This window comes from Ischnura elegans, chromosome 12 (assembly GCF_921293095.1).
Source record: "Ischnura elegans chromosome 12, ioIscEleg1.1, whole genome shotgun sequence".
Classification (NCBI taxonomy): domain Eukaryota; kingdom Metazoa; phylum Arthropoda; class Insecta; order Odonata; family Coenagrionidae; genus Ischnura; species Ischnura elegans.
Window position 1 is genome coordinate 17,199,067 of NC_060257.1, and position 21,878 is coordinate 17,220,944.

The following is a 21,878-nucleotide window of genomic DNA, read 5'->3' on the forward strand; positions in this document are numbered from 1 at the left end:
AAGTTGATTTTTTATCGTATATATCCAAGGAAAAGACCATGTTTTGAGTCTGAATCGCTCTTTACTTGATAATTTAGTAATTTGTGGATTTCAGTGCGTGTACGCATCATCCTCCGTGATTTTCTCATTTGGTATATAATTAAAATAACCGTTTCCAAGAGATACTACGGGTTTTAATCATTTCAGGGCCGATTTGCGAAGGAGAATATATCAGTCCTGCCAGAAAGGCTTTTATGAGCACGTGATTAAAGTCAGGAGTTAAAATTACAAGAATTGGGAATCGCAATGGTCTAAGAAAATAATTGGTTAAATTAATCTTCACATTTCTTTTCAACTATATAAAACAGCACGGAAAGTGCCATAACATGAAAGATAATGATTCTTGATGGTAGAAGAAAAAAGGACTAGTATAAGAGTCAGGATTACAGATGCGAAATAATTTGTGAACTCTTACATGACAGTCTATTCGGCAAATTTTATAGATATAATCTACTCTGATATAGTTCTGAAAAGTATGCAGTATTTGTCAACTCGTTTTATTTTATATTACACTATTCTGAATTGAGTGAAATGGAATTTAAAGGATGTTCATTCATTTTTCGTCGACAGCAGCCGGAGAAATAAGAAAAGTATGAGGTAACTGAAAATGTAATACAAACTCAATTATATTCGTTCTATTGCAATCGACCATTTAAAATATGTCAAACGAATCCATTAAAATTAACCTCACCAGAGAATACATTACCTACTTCAGCGAGAAAGATTTAGATGAACTGGGTCTTTCATTTTAAGAAGCTTTGAACTGATAGGAAAAGAGAACCCAACCTAAATATTGCATTAAAATAAGCAATTAGTATCTACGGTTTCCAAACTGAACTTTGAATAAAATTATGCATTGGATGCCATTACAATAAGGAGGCTGTTTCAATAAACGAATCATGCGTCATTTTCATGAAATTTTCGAAGAGATAACAGATAGCGCTCTCCTAATTGTAAGGTGTCCAAAAATTTGTTTGATTGAACCAGAACACGAAGTAAAAATTATTCTTAATATTTTTCTAGCTTGTAAGTTCCTAAGCTCAGCTGATAAGAATCAGAAAAAGACAAAAAATCAAACACTTTTATATTGCTTATTTTATCAATTTATTTATAAATAATTCATTTCTTTTGATTCTGAAAAAGGTTGTAAATTTATTAATTTTATTATGATTACTTCAATTATTGTCGGTTACAATTACTTAAGTTACAAGCAGGGAAATAAATAATGAAGCCATGAGGAAATTTCCACTCAAAGAAAGGAGCTGGTACCAAGCAATCAGCTTTTCTTGGGCAAAGTAAAAACAATGAACTGAAAGCCTGCGATAGAGCTTGAAGGGAAATCTTCCTTGACTGAGGAGAGACCGGGAAAAAAAGACTGAAATTGTGCGAACACCTCCGTGGAAATAAATGTGGCTAAACGGTAAGTAGACCATCCTTTTATATCATATGTAATTAATGATACTTTAAAACCAATTTTTTAACATCGTACATCAATAAAAACTGCTTTGAAGTCTACTTACCCTTTTAGGAATTTTAGGAACACATGGAAAATGACTGCCTCGAAAACATCAGCCAAGTTGTTCATCTAGCCTAAATTTTAACTAGCCTTATACTGATTTTAATCGGGAAATCTGATCATTTTACTGATGATTATCAGTGGTTAGCAAGGAAATATATCTGAATGATCATACAACAGAAGTTGAGTCCATTTTTATGCAGAATTGATGAAAGTAACACAAAATGAAATGAGTTTGTTACATAGTTTTTCACATTTTTCCTCGATGGAAGAAAATACACTGTAAACCTGCGATAAAAAGAAAATGAGCAGGTCTCTCGAGGTTATGAGTGGGATGGGATTGACAAAAATTAGAAGCGACGTAAAATTGTGGTTTAAGATCAAAAACACTTTGCGCGCTTACGTTAGGGACCGAAAAATGAAAGATCTGATTCCATTGTGATATCAATGATATCATATACTAGTTGTTTTCAATATTCTAAATTGATTTCTACCTATAATGCCACTTACTATACCTAAGTCCATGAGAGTTCTGCTATGGAATAAATGCCCTGGCATCATAGATGCTTTTTGGAAACATTTCGACCCAAATTATTTCACTGCCTATTAATTAATCCAAAAAATAGAAATACTGCGTTATATATTTTTTTCCCTCTAAATATACTCTTTCTGGCTTATTTGCTACAAGTTAATTATACACACTTGCAGAAAACCTTTTTTTTTCATTTTATAAAATTTTCCCTTTATTCTGATGGTGCTCCCTTTTTCTGATAATTTCTCGAATATTTCGTAGCGATTATTGATTGTTTCCTATACCACATTTTGATACGTAATTTTTTTAAATAATTTATAAAAAATTTGAAAAATAAGACTACATCTCAGAAAAAGGCATGAACACCTATTTTGTATAGCGAAAATAATCCTTAGGAAGCTTGCGAAAGAACTAAAAGGAGAATCCTGTTAATTTTGTGGAGTTATTTCCAATATTTTAATCGAGTATCACCTAGAATGATGTGCACAGCTTGTTAAGAACTCTATCATGGGTGGATGGTGACCCAAATCATTACCACTCTACTTATCAAACTGCCAATCAATAAACAAAAGCACTGAAAGTCCATCAGTATCACCTATATTTCTGGAATGCCTGCACCCACGTAGAATTAACATAAGAGACCAAAAATTATTCCGTAATGGTTATTTTGTTATTTTAATTATTACCCCGGATGATTCCTCTGGCATCTCTTTTTAATATTTTTTTTACAATTTAATAGCTTTTGAATCAAATTTAAATATCTGAAATATATTTCCAGATACCATTGCCTTCGAAAATATTTCAAATACAATAAGTAAGACTCAATTTACGAATTTATATAGGGACAACCTGAGTTTCATAACTCTGTTTCATGTGAACCATAAAAGGTGTGGTTCATATTTCACATAATTAAGTTTTAAGTAAGTTTTTTCATGACTAATCTTGAAATTATCAGATAGGTCAGAGTCTACCGAACGTATCGTTGAATGAAATGAATAAAATTTAGGACAAGTTAAAGTCAACCACCTCAAAAAAAGCAAGACAAAAACTTTTTTCATTTCTTTTTCTTGTCGTAGCGAAAAAGAATCCTCGCAAAACCTGCTACAGAAGATTGAAGAGAATCAATCTTTTTTTATCTTTTGGAGGTATTTCCAATATTCTTAATCGAGTACTACGTAAAGTGCTGTCCATACTTTCTAAGAACTATATCACAGATGGATGCTATCTTGTATTGATGGAGCCTAGAATTATTCCCACCATACTTATTAAACTGTCAATCAGTATACCACAGCACGGGAAAGTCGGTATTACCGCCAATATTTATGGCTATTCGCCCCTAAGTAGTGATACTGTCTTCAAGAATAAACATAAGAGACTACATATTTCCAGGCATAAATTTTCTGGCATTTGATGGTAATTAATTTCCGTTATGAAACTTCAGGTATTATGTGGATATATTTTTAAATGCTTTTAATAATTAATTATTTTTTTATCAAATTTAAATAATATGCCATTTATTTTGTGATACCTACATACTTTGGCCAAAAATACTTAGTAAGGTTGCCTTTCAATAGATGCAAATTGGCTTTCATAACTCTGTCACATCAAGAGGTATCAAAATTTTGAAAAGGCCATGTCTACAATAATTAAAAAAGTGAACCACACAGGGTGCAACTTTAATTTCACTGAACGTTGTGAGGTTTCCCATGATATTACTTTCAGATAGGTTATAGGTGCCAACGTATCATTGAATGAAAGAAATAGAATTCAGGAAAAATGAAAAGTCAACCACCTCAAAATAAATGCAAGACACCGACTTTTTTCATTCCTTTTTTTTCGTAGCGAAAAACAATTCTCGGAAAACCCGCGACAGACCTTTTAAAAGAATCTTGTTTATCTCGTGAAGGTGTTCCCAGTATTCTCAATCGAGTACTCCCCAGAAATCTGTGCAAAGTTCATGAGAAGTTTATCAGAGAAGAATGCACGCCAGGAATGGATCACCAGGCTTGGAATGGGTCGTGCTTATAAAAATTCGTACTAGGATATATAGGATGTTATTTTAATTCACCATAATGGTGAGATTTATCACGGGTAAGCCTGAAATAACCAGATAGGTCAAAAGCTGCCCAACGTTTGTATCATTGAATGAAAGAAATAAAATCCAGGACTAGTGAAAAGTCATCCACCTCAAAAGAAAAGACAGCGACTTTTTTCATTCCTTTTTTTAGTTGGAGCGAAAAAAAATCCTCAGAGAACCTGCGACAGAACTTGAAGGAGAATCTTCGTTGACTTTGGAGGGGAGGGACAAGTGGAGGAAGGAGGAGTGACGGATAAAGAAGAAGACGGAGGGAAGAAGGGGGAGGGGTAATGGTTGGGCTGAGGGGGTGGGGGCACGGTCCCAAAAGCGGGTCAGTGGGAGACGCAGGGGAGGGGGGGAGGAGGGGAGGGACCAAGAAGAGTGGAAAGCAGCCTGAGATATCCTCCCAGCGGGAACAGCCGCCGGCAGGGCAGTGGTTGTGAGTGGGTCGGACTCGCCAGTCGCCGTTCCAACACTCCCTGACTTTTTTTCAACTCTTTGCTAGCCGCCAACCTCGCAACACTCCCGTAAAGAAGCCGAACACCGCTAGCCGCTCCTCACCAAGGTTGGACTCTCCGGTGGAGGTATAGGGCCAACGCGGCAGAGCCGTAATCCCGTGTGCTCTCCAGTGAGGCCCGTGCCCGGCGAGTGTGCGGTCTGCTGTTGGGAGACGGCGCTCCGCAGGTCAAGTACGACGTTGTCCTGCACCCCACGGCGGGTGCGGAACACCGCGAGGGAGACGGAGCCGCGGGAGCGGCCGTATCCGGGTTCGAGTGCGGTCCAGGCGCGGGGGACGGATTGGATAGGCGCCGGAACGTCCAAAGGCCGTCAGGCGGTGAGTAGTTTTTCACTTCTTTGAACCACTTTTCAACCTGACATTACACCCCTGCAAACGCAACAAAATTTATCTCTAGCTAAAAAAAGGCAGCTACTTAATCAATACCCCAAATCGAAATTAGGCATGAAATGGAATCAGCATTGATTTTGTGGAAACAAATTATATAAATAGTGAATGGACGATCACTGGGACTACTTCCTTACTTTCCAAAGCCATATTTCCGACTACAGTTTCAGGATATTGACCGTGACACATTAGGCCCTGACTTCGACAACAGTTTCTGGATATTGTCCTTGACACAATAGGCCTTGATGACGGAAAAATGTGCTGAAACCATGGCCAAAGATTTGACGGTTAAAAGGGTAGAAATTATACCTGTGATCGATTTATTTATTATGAACCGACATTACTTTTCTCGAATTCTTACGTACGCAATAACTCTTCATCTCAAGCGAAAAATAATTTAGCTACTTAAGCTATTTTCCAGCCTGACGTAACAATTTTTACAAACGCAACATCACAATTAACTGGCCCTAAATAAGGTTGTACCCAAATGTTAACTACTTAAAACAACTACCATTGAGCCTTTATTGATAGAAAGCGTATGTACGGCCAAACGATTCTCTTTTGCCATGAACTTGCTTTTATAGACACACTCATTCACGGCCTTATTTGCAATGGAAACCTTGACAAAGACAGTGTCAATGTTAACACATTCATTAAGTGCGCATTTTTCTCCGCTACTCGGGGAGCATCTGCATAGGGAAGTGTCATCGTTTTTCCGGAGTGCCTCACCGTTAGTTGAAACCAATCAGCGTACTTTACCAACGAAACGGATCGACATCGCAATCAACAGTGATGAAAATTCATAGACCATTAGAATCAAATTTTTTGTGTTAATTAGCAACATTTCTGCATAGAGTTTCAAATCACATAAGTATTGTATGAAATAAACGAAAAGAATCACCTGGTAGAAGGTACAGTGGTAAGGAATTAAACCAGCATAGTTGCACATATATCCTACGTGATGGTATGATTTCACGATTACAGCAAAGAGCGAACAAGATCATAAAGTTTATTACACCAATGAATACAAAACTGAGTTAGTGCAGCTCATATTCATCGTTTCATTGCTTTTAAGACAGAGTATTAAGCTACCTGGCACAGTTCAGAATCATATCGCACGTTGAAGTCTCCAGTTCTTACTTACATGACTGACCTTGAAATTAACATACAATCAGCATATTTCTTATCTTTTTTACAAGATATTCTAGTGAAGCATGTGTAGTGTGTACATATATAAAAATCGCTCATTTGATAGACAGTTCAACTTCAAAACTAGGAAACTGCTGGCGTTGATTATATCGCATCCTAAATTTTTTAAACCTAACCTGTCATCAAACAGTTTCGTTGAATGCATTCCATGTATTCTTGGCATGAACATCCTCGGGAAATGTTAGGATAATTTAATGAAATCAGTTAAAAACAAGGAGTTTATCAAAAACTGTGACAATTTTATTAGTTTTGACACACCTTTATATCCTTTTTAAATAATAATAAATACCTTTTACGTCATGAAATATTATTAAGGCATTCATCGTGTATAGCCTTAGCACCAAATCCTCCGGGTAGATTTTTGACAATCCGCTATCACTAGCGGTGCGTCTGCGCGCTCCCTTCCTTCCCGAAACATAACCTGCCACCACACCCCCTTTTCTCCCGGAAGCGCGACGTAAACAGCTGACGACGCGGCGGCCGCACATGGCATTGCGCTGCAGACTCACAAGACAGCGATTTCCACCGACAATGCGTTGACATTAATTAGGGACGGGGCAAACAAACTTTCGCGTCTTTTTGCTACTTTCAAAACTTGAAACTTTCACTGCACACAACACAACCACAAGCTAAATAATACATGACTAATGCTTCATTGAGAAATCACTCGCTCAGTGCATGGTGATCCTAATAGCGGTCAGGATAGAGCTCACCCTAGACTAAGCCACAGGCGTGTGAAATTTGAACTTACCGGATAAGGAAGAATGTTTCTTCTGCGGAGATTATGATGGTATCTGGCGATTTTTCCGGGTATTCTGTCCTACAAATTAGATAAACGCGGAATAAAGAATACCCGGAAAAATCACCAGATATCAAGGAAGACAGTTCTTTTCTCTAAATCCCCTCACACCGCAAGAGAATACGTAAGACGCAACACTAATCTTGAACACGGAATACAAAATTTTCAGGTTTTAAGTTCATATTAAAATTTGCAGCTTACTTACACGATATATAAGGTAACTGGACAATGCATTATACATGACTAATGATTTGGTGGTACACCACCCACTCAGTAGGTCAACCCAAAGTCTGGTTATGATAGGTGAGGATATAGCTCACCATAGGCTAAGCAATAAGCGTGTGCAATTCTGGCTTTGTTTATAAGGAAGCCAGTTTCTTTCCATTTTCCGCCTCACACCGCGATAGACAATTCAAGGTTAATTAAGAACAGTACAAATAAACTTCCCTGTATTGTTGGCCAATGATCTCTATTGATATATTTTAAAAAATTAAGATAGTAATTTCATACTTCCTCCAAACCAAATGACACACGAATGGATAGTGGTTCTTAAAGCACTTCTCTTGCATAAAATAAATACCTCATGAACTGAATTGTGACTTACTAGTACTTAGCCCAATTTCAGAATACTAAACCATAATGGTAGATGAGGACACCATTTTACAATGTCAACAAAGCCGTAATATAGATGAAGTAAAAGGATGTTTAGAGAACCGAAAGTACCTGATGAAAAACGTAGATTAAACACCAAACAATAAGTCGAAATTAACAAGGCAAGAAAAGAAAAAGGGAACACCAAAGGAATTAATTTCAACAGCTAAAATCTAAATAGCTTAAATATGACGCATTTATTGGTAAAAATCTTATAAAATACTAATCTAAAGACCAATATGGTGCAGAAGAACTTTGAAAATTATGATAAATTTTAAACGTATTACTTTTTGAAAGTGAAATGGAATCCATTCATAATAAAGATGAGTCCTTATTTTTTCGTTTTAGTTTCGTATTTATGGAATGAAATGAAATAAGTAAGACAGATTCAATTTGTAAGTGAAGGATGATGCTCTTACGAGAAGACAATGAAATCAAAATTGAATAATTATAACAATCCCCAACGCTTAGTGGGTTATTGCGTTAAACCAGGAGACTTCAATGCTCCCACTCTTAATGGGCTGCTGAATGCTCACACAATACAGAACGCCTTATCGTGAAACAAGGTGCCGGTAACCAAGACCACGCGCTGTTTATTTACTGCTCCAGTGAATGTGAGCCTGGCCCATTTCGGAGTTACTGTTAATACTGATTTACGTTAGATTCACACTGTCACGCTAATGAATGCCTCTCCTCAGTGTTATCAAGGGACTTCAATGGTCAAGCGTCGGAACGAAAAAAAAGTGGTAATGTGGGGCACACGAAAGCACTATTTTGAGCGTAAGGAACGGGATTTTTTTAAGAGTGCAGACGGCTAAAGAATTTTGAGGCCTGAAAACGATTTGGATTACAGGTGCGACGGATTCTCTTCGACTTAATCCCAGGAAAAAACGTCATGATATTTCTATTCCCTAAAGAAGCGATGAAATAACGGACTCTTTTTAGTAGAAATGGTTAAGAATATGAAACAGTTTTCCCCTCGGACAATTATAGACTAAAATAAACGCTAGTTGAAATTTCAAAGAGAAAAACGATAAAGAATATGAAATAGCTTTTCTCTCGAACGATAAAGGACTAAAGAAAGGGATATCGAACGTTTAATAAATTTAAAGCGTTTTTCGCTTGAACAATGGACTAGAATAATAGTTAGTTGAGATGTGACAGTTAAGAAAAGGGAATAGCTTTTCTCTCGGGCAATAATGAATTGACATAAAGGCTAGTTGAATCTCTGTAGTAACATTAGTTCTAGGCGCAACTAATTTTACATAGTGTTGTGAATAGCTGGTGCACTAACATCCTTCACCAAACGCCTATTTAGGCGTCTTGCGCGGTAGCAAGTAGATGAAGTACATTCGTCGTTCTGGCCAATTTTTTCATGCAATAATAAAAATGAAGACAAGCAGTAACCGATACGGTGTAAACCTTAACTTGATTGACGGACCTGATGTTAGAACTTAGACGGTTGGCCTCCATGTAAATAACTTCTTTTGTAATTCGCCGCGTCTTGGTTTACAATATAAAACTTCTCCTCTAAATCTTCAAGACTTCACAAGGCCTTTTGATAATTGCCCCAGTGAGAGAAATATATTTTCTTTGTCAAGGCTAGGGTACATCTGGAAAATTTTGGACGCTGATTCTCCTTTTCTATAGTAATTAGACACATGAATCAGCAAAAACCTGCCTTTATGAAATTCAATGTTCTTACCCCAAGATGTAGTTCTAACAAAATATTTTACTTTTTTACATATGAATCGGAATTGTAACAAAATTGCCGACTTTATCAAGATTTTGCTTAAAAAACCGCTAAATACCCACAATAAATACGACAGCTTGACAGTATATATTTGATTGGCTAAAAATCATCGAGCATTTACATTAAAGCATTTTCCTTCCTAGCACTACGCACCCACGAACTTAAACAAGTACCAGCCGCTTGAGTTGAATCTGTACCTACGGACCCATTTTCATATGGAGAAAATATGATGCAAGTAACCTATATTTTTGTCTATTGAGAGATTCAATGCTCAATTAAAGGCGCAATTACTTAGCGCACTCAGATTTACTTTCTTCAAGAATTTATGTACTTTTAATTACTTTTTCTTGTCAAGAAGCGAAAATATTCAATCCAGCAATGCAAATTGATAAATGTCTTTGAACCAATTATGCAAGTTTCCCTTTTTCTGCCAGCTTGACTTGAATTTGGCTGTTATGAGAAAAGACAGCAAAATATCTTCACCTAATTTTTCTCCGACGAATATAATTAAAAAATTTCAGCCGTGTAAAATCATCATCTATTTCTATTCTTTGCGGAAGCCTCTCACGCAGACCGCTTCACAATAGCAGAAATTAGACCCTCAAGAAAGGGCTTTATTTGATATATTTCAAAGGTCATTCCTATTGTAATGAATGGTAGAATTTGAAATACGAATACGTCAGACTCATAAGGAAACACGCATTCCGCTCCACAATTGCAAAATTTAGAACTCTAAGTTCGGGCTGTTATTTATTCAGGCCAAGGTCATCCATCAAATAAAAATGTTTTTAAAAAGAATTTTAGACACAAATGCGTATGACGTATATGCAAACTATGAGCTCACATTGACGTGTTTATGAATGACTGACAGCGCTCACAGCTGTGCGCTCACCTGTATGTTTCTCATTATTTATTTAGTGTCAGCGCAAGCACTAAAGTGCGTCATAGACTGTTTTCCCAGAAAAACACTTGCATTATGAGTAACGCCAATAAGTGAGGAAATTACACAAAGAAATAATTATTTGATATATTGATTTTGAAGGGAAATGGTTATGTCTACATTAGTGCTTTCCTTATTTACCCCACAAGAGCCATCTCAAATAGCATTAACGCATTAATACCTGCCTGCGTATGTATCTAACAATTATGGAAAATTAATGGAAGTATTTGGATAATCTGCAACACATTCGCTACCATATATTCATGTCATAAACAAATCAACGTCAGCAACGAGGATAATAATATCCCTGCCTATTATAACATTTTCCAATTGGGTCAGGCACATTATTGTTGACGACGTTTTCGATATTGCCTAAAATTCTCAGTCTCATTTATTAAGGAACCACGTAAGGATAAATCTCCAGCAATTAAAGATTTAACTAATTTAATCAATGTAATTAATACAACGAGGCATGCAATTAAGATACTATGCTGGCACACTTGTAGTCTATATGTAGTATGTAATTGAGTAAATTTTACTTTCCTAATCAAAAGTATCCTAATAAAATGATAAATGAAATGAAGTTATATATTTTCTCCGTCGCAATTACAATTTATCTTTCCTGCGAACACGCATCGCCTGTTTTGTTTATTTCACGGTTTTCAACAAATAAGTTACCGTAATTTTTGGTGGGCCAAATTATCCGCGTGGTCCTCCGCTAGCAAAAGTGTCATAAGCGAACCCACTCGCGTATAACATTAAGACTTTATCGCAGCAATCTCCGAGTAAAACTTATCCAGGAAGATAGGGATCACCTCCACCAACCCATTATAACCCAATGTTACTTCTGAATAACATCAAAAATGTATACATTTTCAGCTCTATTCAGGAAAGATTTAAACTAGGCTCGTGCTATTTTGTGCTGTAAAGTTCAATGGCGAAATATATAGCTTCCACAATGATTATGATTGAGTAGAAAGGAGGAGATTGAGGAGAAGTCTTGAAATTTAATTTCTCCCAAAAGCAGCTCTGGGTTAGAAAGCGAGAAATGCCGAAGTTTTCTCTCATTACTTAACCAGTAAGTTTTGTTTCAATAGGCGAGCGAAGAGTTGCCCTTGGATTAAACCACAGGATTTTTATATTTACACATCAAAGCTGATTCAATTACTTTCTCTGCGTCACCCTGAACTTGGAGGATTTTTTATTGAATATTCAATGTTACGTTCATCTTGATTGGAACCCGAGACCCTTTGGTCACAACCTTGCAACCAAGTCTCTCAGACAACAACGATTTTATTTTTATCTATTATAGAGTAAAATTGTTTAGCTGAGTGCGTGGTAGCCTAGTGATTACAGCACATGCATGCCTTCTTGGAGGCCCGGATTCAAACCGCGGGTGAAGCTTTTGTAATTACTACAAGACAATATCTTCGAGAGTCTAGCTGGCTCAGGGAAAATAATTGACCCTCTTACGCTATATTTTAAAGACCTGAAGCTTAATTCGGGATGAACTCTAACTACACCGATTCCAACCGACATTCGTATTACATTACCGATTAAGTGAGTGAAATTGGTATCTGTCCATCAAAATTTGCCGCTAAACATTTTATGATTCCCTCACAAAAGAGAGTGTTAGAGAACAGAGAACAATGCACTGAATAAAAACCTAGGGACGTTGACTCAATGAAGCTTTTTGCGTAAGCATTGAAAGGCAGCCGTTATAACCAAGCATGAAACTTTGCATTAAAGGCGAATCATTTGATGGCTACAAGAATTGACAACTCGAACTAATGGCTTATCAACACTCGGCACATCAGAGGAAGGTATTCCTCCGCTGCCACGCTAATGCAGTGTGTGAAATTTTACAGCACACCATAGCCGATACGATGCCGTTATTGTATGGATTCTCTGGGTGACATAATCACGTACATGTGACTCAGCATTAACGAGAAGAAGCACCTAAGACTTGTTTTTTTCGTCTCACAGGGGAAAAATAAAAAAAACCTTATGCCTTTATTGTGCGTTATGACATTACTGCAAGGGAAAAAATGGAAAATAATTTCCACAGGTCGATTTTTCAATCAAAGGATTTATAGTCAATCATAATACACCATTTGAGAAAATAGTTCTCGATGAATCAAAGGTAGTCCTATTATAGCCTATTAATAATGTCTTTTATTCTTCAATTAAACACGCAGAATGAATAAAATGGCGTACATATAAACATATTCGGTATTTTCAAACTAATTCAATAATATCTTACTGTTAAAGGGGAATTTTCAAAGGCACTACGTAAAAGAAGCCTATATCCTCATGATTAGAGCGCTTGGATACTGAAGGAGGGGTCCTAGGTTCAAATCCCGGGTGTTGCGTAAGGGAACCATGAAAAATAATCATCGAAGAACCAGGTGGCCCAAGGAAATAGCCCTTCTACCCTGAGAGTTTGAATTTCACACGCTTGTACCTTAGTTTGGGGTGAGCACTGCCCTAATCCATCCAAATCAACTTTCGGGTTGAACCACTAAATGAGTGATGTCAAAGAATATTGGACAAAGGTTACCATTTCGAACTTGTCACAGCATCAAACCTGAGTCAAAATATATTGACTCAATATTGTCAATAATGCAAAAAAAATTGACTTGCTCAAATATGTTTCACCCAATCTTACTGACTACAAAATACCTAATATCCATTTGCATTTTCTATCTGATCAATTTTTTTCTTCTCTTGCCTTTCACAAGATATCTCCAGAGTTATAATACCTTTATTTACTTAAACACATAATACACCGTGCCCCCATCAGAATGAACTGCTTTCTTCATTTCACAAGTACTTTGTAATGTTAAAGAATGTTAGGGATTTTGGAGACTGCATCGAAGGGTGACACATTCTGTAGCGAGTCAATTTTTAGAGTATTAGTGACAACATTGGGTCAATGTATGCCATTGGTTGAGAGGGGAAAACATTTCGCACTGAAATAGGTACTTCGGTTTAATATTAAAATTAATGTTGACCATCAAAAACTAAAAGATAAAAAAGCTTTCACCCGATCAAATATTGGGATGAAACCTTTGGTAGTTTTCTCATCATTTCTCGATTAATAATTAAGTTAAATAATCTCGTCATTAATTGATAATTTATCTTCTCCCTTCCGCATATTAACCGATTAGAGCATAAAGTTTTTTTGTCGATATATTCATTTAGAAAGTAATTATTCTGGCTAAGAAGGTACATTTTAACTTATTCCCGTAATTTTTAAATTTTACAATCAATAGTTTAAATAATACAGCCCGTCCAATATATCGAACGGTCATTTTTCAGTGTTGATTACATATTCAAAATAGTATAGAAAACTTTGATGGTATAGAAAATAAAAAGATCAAATTTAGAAGACAAATGAGATAAAGGTATTTACCATGGACCAAATATGGACCAAAATACTACAATAAAAAATAATTTACTTACCCGTGCGGGCCACTGAAAATGCTTTCAATACCATGTCTCACAAAAATGCTTCTCAAGTCGAAAAATTCAAGGAGTCAGCTAAAATATTAGCAGGGTGGTGAAGCCAGACATCCATTTGAACTTAATATAGTATCAAAATGTAGCGCAAGTCAACTGGAGCTCAGAAAAAAATTAAATATGAGTGTCTGACATATCGGACGCTATGAACTAATGGGTTAATCCCTCTCCAACTCATCTCTCCATTTGCCACTCTTACTTGCTCTCGGCTGCCTGGCTAATCGGACACAATCATTCCTTTTTATTCTGTCGCCCCCACAAAGGCTATTATTTTCATCTCGCGTGATCCGTGCCGGCGTGGAGCAAAAAGCGACGTGGATCATGTTATCATTCCGTTGAGGGCAACCGCATGGCGCATAAGTGTAACCGCGTCCCCAACGGGAAAGGCAATGCGCGTGGATAGCTTGGCCCGTTCCCTCCCGTCCCAATCACAGCGGCGAGTGACACGGGACTTGCAGCGGCTGGAAAACCATTGCGATCGCTGGGAATCAACACCGTTTAATTTTCATACAAAAAATACTTGTCATCCTTAGCGTAAAACTAGCATTGACTTCCAGTTTTACGTCATATCTGGATGACTTATTATAGCATTGATTTCTCCACCAGACGAAACAAATAAATCTGCTAAATAAACTATCAGAAACGAAAGAATGAGATTAAAAATAGCCAGAAATCCTGTCTTTAACTTACAGGTGGTAGGATTACGACGTTATTACATTATTATGGAACGATTTACGAAATTCGGGAAATTATTTATTTTGATAGCAAAAACTTGTTTTTCTTGACGTAAAACTGAGCGCAACTTGCAGCTTTACGCCAAAGTTGAACGCATTTATTATGAAATGGGTGCCTTAGGAAGAGAAATGTAGGAAGCTGCCAATTAAAATATCAGACACGAAATAGCAGCATAAATAAAATTAATAATTGACAGAAATTAAGTCTCGAACTCACGAATGATTAATTTACTGAAAATAGTGGAGACATCAACACCATCTAAGGGGACAGTGCTTCCTATTCCTCATTGTTATTGATAAACTTTTCCCGGTTCTAATGAAAGTGAGAATGGTAAAGTAAACGTCTTTAATAAATGCTGGGTTGCACTAATCTGAAGCAGGCCAATCGCTAGTGGTATATCATATCCTAATATTGATGGAGGCATCCGCAGAGCGGTTCTGTTGGCGCATCTCGGTTTCCGGGTTGTCCTCCGCGTCGATTAACGGCATTTTCGCTCACACTGCAACACTAGCGACACTATTGTCACGAAGATGGATCGACGCGGAGGATATCACGGAAACCTTTCTTCTCCTACTATCCTATCCTATTTTCTTCTTCCCCCTACCTCGCCTACTAGGCATTCTTCCCAGCAGGACCGTTTAAACATCTCCTACTCGTTCAGTACTCGCGCCATCCAAATTATTTATTTACTAAGGTGCTAACTATTTTATTAACCCGGATCAACGTTTAGTTTTTGGCGTTTGGTTTTTGATCAACGTTTAGAGCATTGGCGACTACTTAATAAAAATTGTGATATATTGCCCGAAAAAATTCGCCGTCCAAGATGTATTTTCTAATTATCACATAAATTAATATTCTTTTTAACTTGACATTCTCGTTGTTTTCTGAAGATACCTCGTATATCACAAGATTGCCTTTCTTATTGATCTTGGGAATTACCGTGTATCTTGAGCAAAAAGCGTTGCATAAGGTAAAAAAAGGCAGGGCAATACCAACCAAGACAACATTACTTGCTACCTGCTATCGATGAAATATATATGAAAATATCTATCTACGATGGTTATTCCAAAGGTAATGTCCGAGTCACCGTTATTACTTGAATTTGCCACCAAGGACAAAGCACGCATGCGCGCCGACTCCCGGCATGCCTTGCACGTCAAGCGCCGCCATTAGCATTGTTACTGTTGCTGTGTGCTGCTTATAGTGTCAGTTCACAATGTTCGAGACAATTGATCAGCCCGCCGATTGTGAAGTACTTAAGGGCAGTGATACGGTTTTTGTCTGCAATAAACATTTCAGTGGCAGGAATTCATCGGCAGATTACTGAAGAATACGGTCTGAAAATAATGAGTTACAGTTAAGTGCGAAGGTGCGTGCGAGTTTTTAATGAAGGACGGGAAAATGTGCATGATGAACCACGCCCTGACCGACGATCAGTGATTTCAGACGATTTGGTCAATGCGGTTGACGAAAAAATTCAACGACCCACCGTGCAGTGATTTGCAGCCAAGTGATTTACACTTGCTCCGCTACCTAAAGGAGTTTCTTGGCGGCAAACGCTTCGACAAAGATGATAAAGTGAAAGAAGCAGTTGAAGACAGGTTATCTTCTCAGGCGACCGATTTCTACTAATTAAGCATTCAAAAGCTTTTCGGACGATGTGAAAAATGTTTTAATAATAATAAAAAATTATTTAGAAAAATAGAGATAGACGTAAGGAATGTAAATATGATAATTTTTTTTGGGAAAATTTTAATTTTTTTTTTGCTTAACCGGACCTTGCTTTTGGAATAACCCTCGTAGCTTGACCCAGCGGCCTTCAGAATAAAAATGGAGTGAGCTAACAACTTAGCAATGAGTACGAGGTGTGTACAGAAAAAAAAACGGGAACAAAATAGGGCGGTTTCCAATTTTTTTATTGCCTAAATCGAAAGATTATTACTCCTGGAGCACGAATTTCACGCGTTTAGATTTTTAAATGACGATATCTATTTTTCGCGATTGAATGAAAAGTGAAAATTTTCAAGCGCGCGAAAACGCGACGGCAAAGTATGAATGCTGGGAAAAGCCCTTGTGACGTCTTTCTGGTTCCAGCTGCCGTTGTGTGAGGCCACTTTGGTACGAGGATATAGGAGCCGCTACGATGCAGGCTGCTAGCAAGTAGCGCTTGGCTTAAATGAGGATTATTAATACCCTATTAAACTAAGGAAACTTTCCGACCATAGGCAATTTTAATAGGTAATTAGATGTGAGCGCTCAACTCTGAGCCTCATGCATGCATTGATAATCTCAGACAATGTAAAGCTTCTGATTACTCGTATACCATCTAAGTACCTGTGACGTCACGTGGAGAGGCATCGCATGGGCGCCAATCTGTCCTTTTTCAAATGAGGTTAAAATTGACCTTTAACATTCATCTAAACTGGGATTTGTAAAACCAAATACTTTGTATACATTATGAATACACTAATAGTGGGTAACGAATCGCAATCAATGCCTTTCGTTTTCTTTGACGAAGTAAACTACCCTTTTCTCATAACAACTTCTTTCCACACCAACAAACTTCATCTCTTTCACATCCGTATTTATCTTCTTATAATTTTTTTTTCGAGATCTTCTTTTTCGGTTCCTGTGATCCCTAAACTATTATCATTCATCACGCCATCCTGCCTCAAGATATAATAATAATTTTAATTTCTCATAATACAAATAATACATTAAATATATATAAACAAAGATTTGGAATTGGATATTCTTTGAGACTTTCGCCAATTACGTTCCGCCATCTCGAGAAGCGTCGCAAAAGGAAAACAAAAGCCAGGGCAATACGAACCAAGGTGATACTGCTCAGTGGCATAACTTTGGGGGGGGGGATGAGGGAGATGGATTCCCCCCGTCCAAAGCCTTAGGGAAATAAAAAAAATATTCAAAACTACTGTCTAGTTTTTCCTGATAGTAAATTTTAACGTAACCTTTTCATGAAACCCAAATTTTAAGCACTAAAATTATGTAAAATGTATTTGCAGGCATGTCATTTTTCCAAAATTTTCCTTAAATAGCAATCCTTTAGTAGTAGTTTCCTTCACCAAAGAAAACGAAAGGCATTGATTGCGATTCGTTACCCACCATTAGTGTATTCATAGTGTATACAAATTACTTGGTTTTACAAATCCCAGTTAAGACGAATGTTGAAGGTGGTGGGTGGGAGGTCGCCCTTCCCAGTCCCCTCTCATCCCCCCTTAAAGCATATTCCTAGTTACGCCACTTATACTGCTTGCTTCCTACTGCCGATGAATTCCTCCCGCTGCTGATCCAAGTGAGAATGGGCTGTGGTGTGGTATGAGGCGGGTGGCGTCAGAGAATGAGGAGTGTACGGTGTGATAGTGTTGGCCGTTATAAGCAGGCAAGCGAGCGAGCGGCTGCCTCCTGGGTGATGATCTTAAGAGCGGAAGGCGATGGGGGGGAAGGAGGAGAACCTGTTTATGGGAATCCGCAGCCGCCGCCGCGCGCGCGGACACAACTTTTTTGCGCGAAAATCAATTCGTGCGACCCAGTTAGGGAGCGGGGGAGAATCTTCAGTTGGGGGGGCTCGTGGCGGGGAGATTGGGGAAAGAGGCCTCCGAGAGTGGCGGAATATACTTCGGAATCAAGATGAAACATTTGCACGAGCGAAAGAAGGAAGAAGGGATACTGGATGAGGATATCGTCCATGCTTACCATTCCATTCATTCCCCAGCATAGAAAATGGTATGGTACACGAATATTACCAACGGGACCAACTTTAGGGTGAATAGCGATATTTGGTGGAACTGTGTCATCTGTGAGGATCAGGTTGGTGTGGTGTATTCAACGTGTTCGGCGAGATGTTGTGGAACATTTTATGATGATAATTGAAAATGAAAAACTTTGTGTGTGTTCACAGTATTTATTGTTGTACTACGCGTTTCAGCGAATCACCTTCGCCATCATCAGGTACAAAATCGCTGAAACGCGTAATACAACAATAAATACTGTAGACATACAAAAAAAATTTTCATTTTCAACTATCACTGGTGTGGTGGCTAAAGTTCTGAATTCTCACCTAGTCGATCCGGGTTCAAGTCCCGGCGGTGACAGAGATTTTTCTGGGGCCCCGAGTGCCTTGTGGAGGGCACTTCAAGTGTATTACTCCGTCCGTCGGATGGGACGTTAAGCCGTGGTCCACTTGGCGCCTTTTGTTAAGATAAGGCTAATGCCGACGCCGGGTTTCTCTCCACCCTTCCCTCCATACCTTTTTCTCATGGCGCAAATGACCTCAGATGTCGGTCACCTCCTCAAAATAATATACCAGGATAACCACATATACACTAATGTTGTATGTTCCATAAATTTTTTAATGACCTGACCCAGGTTTCGACACTATACACTATATCATTCTCAAAGTTGAGGTTCTGAATAGGGATATCATTCACGAGAAAAGAAAATGGTAAGGTACAGATTGGTATTTGGACGGTGCCGACAACTATTTGACCGATAGCTATAGCCATTTGCGTCATAAAGGAGGAGTAGAATATGTAACGAATAAAAAATAGGAATTGGAGGAACGAGTAACTCGTGGTTGAAATTCATTCTATACAGCAAAGGTGACATTTGACGAACTAATTAAAAAGCTATGGCTTCTATGTCCATAATCTTTGAGCAAATCATTCAAGTTTTCCTAAACACCTTTTTAAATTATATATACTTTGTACTTATAAACTGCAGTCAATGTCAACGTAATTAGACATTTAGTTATTTATATTCCTTTAACTGAGAGCTAATAATAAAATTGAATATATGATATCCTAGGATTTGCTTCCTAGTTCCTATGTTTACTCTTACCAACCAACAAAATTTGAATTTTTCTAAACTGTAAGCATCAGAAAACTGGATAATTGTGCTGAAATACCACATATGATGGCATGACTTATAAATGAAAGCATAAGAGCTTCTCTCATCTAATTCGAGCTACTAAGTCAAGGCATGAAAATAGAGGTGCTTTCGACAAAGAAAGAGACCATCTGAATGGGTCCGAAGCCATTATTTCCACACATTCTCGAGCATTTATACCATAAGATTTGACCAGGGATAAAGCGTGTGGATAATAGATCTAAATTCCTTCCAGCATTACGTTTCTCAGCACTGAATGTTTCCCTACCTTCCAAAGACGGGAAAATGAAAGATGCTATGCAATAAAATTTAAGAACTAGAAAGTGGATAATCTAACTGATGATATAGGCGGAATTAATAATTGACGGCATTATTTTACGAAGGGAGCGTCAATCCTATAAATCACTTTCTTAAAGAATGATACAAAGTCAAAGACATGCAACTAAGATCAGATTTTAGGGAGGAAGTAGCTCATTTTGCATTCAATGAATCGCTCTAGTGGCAGTTGATGGATTACACTTATTGATAAAATTATATACATCATCATATGGGACTTATGTGCAGGAAAAATCACTCTTTTTAATCGACTTAGTTCAATCTTTAATTACTGTAGTCATTCTCCATTAAAGCACAATAGAGGGGTAAGCTGCTACTAATATATGTATAGATCACCTATTTCCCATAATCCTGTAATTTATCTTAAAAATCTCATTAGCTTGGCCAATTTAGTTACTGAAGGAATAAGACAGATGACATGATGGTTCTTTTGAAAGGAAAATTTAGAAACAGTGTGTCCTACCTCCTACAATGCACTGACAAAAAAGTAATTTTACATTTACTTTTTGTAATAATAATTAATTTATATTCATTATTAATAGCACTGAACTATTTGATAGTGACATATTTCAAGCAACCAACCCTTTCAGTTTCCTTACATATTTTCTTACAGCCTACATATTTTTTAATGCATCCATTAATGCTGGAAATGACTCCTCATTTAATTTGAGTGATAACTTTTACGAGAAGGAATATCTATCTGCCAAATATTAAATTCAAGACGGGTATTTCGACAATAATTTCGATTTTGTGTCAGAAAACATCCAAAGCTAGAAAAATGAAACAATAGCCAGTAAAAGTGACGTTTGAAATACGCTGCACGTGGTGAAATTCTAGAAGTTTATTACGGAAAATATCAATTGGAGTGAGCAAGAATGAATTAGGGCTCATGATTTTCTTCGACATCTTTGGTAAGAGAAGGCAAAAAGTTTAGTAACTTGTAAAATTATTTTTTCCTTACACTTTTATTTGATTATTTATTACTTACAATTTATATTGATAAAGGATCATTATGATAGTAGCCGGCAAGTATCATCGTAGGACACGAGGAAAGGAGATGCTACTACTTCTAAATTCGTTAATCAGTAAACAAATTAATCTCTAGCGCTCTACTAGACATGTTCAAAGAACTTTCTTTTATTATGGAACTATGTTGAACAATTCCTTTCCATGAGCATTACACGACGGATGGAGCGCAGCAATACTAAATCATAAATTCGGGATTTTACTGAAAAAAACATCAACAACCGCTGGTATTTGAATGCAAGCTCTTGGGATTAGAAGCCCTTAATTTTTTCTCAAAGCAAAAATATCCCTTATAATTCATCCTAGTGAGAAAAAGAAGTTCAGCATGTATTGTACATGAAAGTTTTCTGACATTTTTATCAGCGAAATTCATTTTCAGCCAACACATAAACCGACACGATCAATTGCCCCGGGGTGAAATATTGCATATCCGGAGCCTTTATTCACCACAAACTGCTAACTCGCACACCCAAAGTGTAAGCTTTATTCCCTAACGGTTTCCACCCAACCAAAACCCACCATATATATTTTTTTCGCAACCTTTGGCTACGATTCGTAATTGGCAGAACAACGCTGAGCTCGAGTCTTCGCGGAGAAATTATGAAAGAAACTCACAAAATACCTCGAGGGCCTGTCTGATGCCGAAACAACCCAGATGATAAATGACATTCGGGTACATTAGCCCGCGAGCTTCCCGCTCAAGATCAAAGCCGAGGTTGACTGCCATGGTCTCCGAAATAAATGTTACCGAAGGTAAGATGCTTATCCTCTGGAGTGAGGGTTATTACCCAACGCAGGTCCTGAGTATTGCGTGATATACGTCCCGCCCCCTATCAGCCCATTACCATTACGTTCCCACCGTATCCGTTTCAAGCCTCCTTTCCACCTCTTGATTCTTAAGCATGTGTGACTGAAGTGTTCCCCTTGCCTA

General features: G+C 37.6%; 1 protein-coding gene across 1 annotated transcript in view; it reads left to right on the plus strand.

The window, feature by feature from the left end:
* The first annotated feature begins 4,617 nt into the window (after positions 1-4,617).
* The window catches only part of LOC124169717 (serine protease filzig-like), a 95,046-nt gene continuing 77,785 nt past the window's right edge, over positions 4,618-21,878 (plus strand). The window contains exon 1 of the mRNA XM_046548404.1: positions 4,618-4,999. The gene's annotated coding sequence lies outside the window, so the exon portion shown is untranslated. The remainder of the gene's footprint in view (positions 5,000-21,878) is intronic.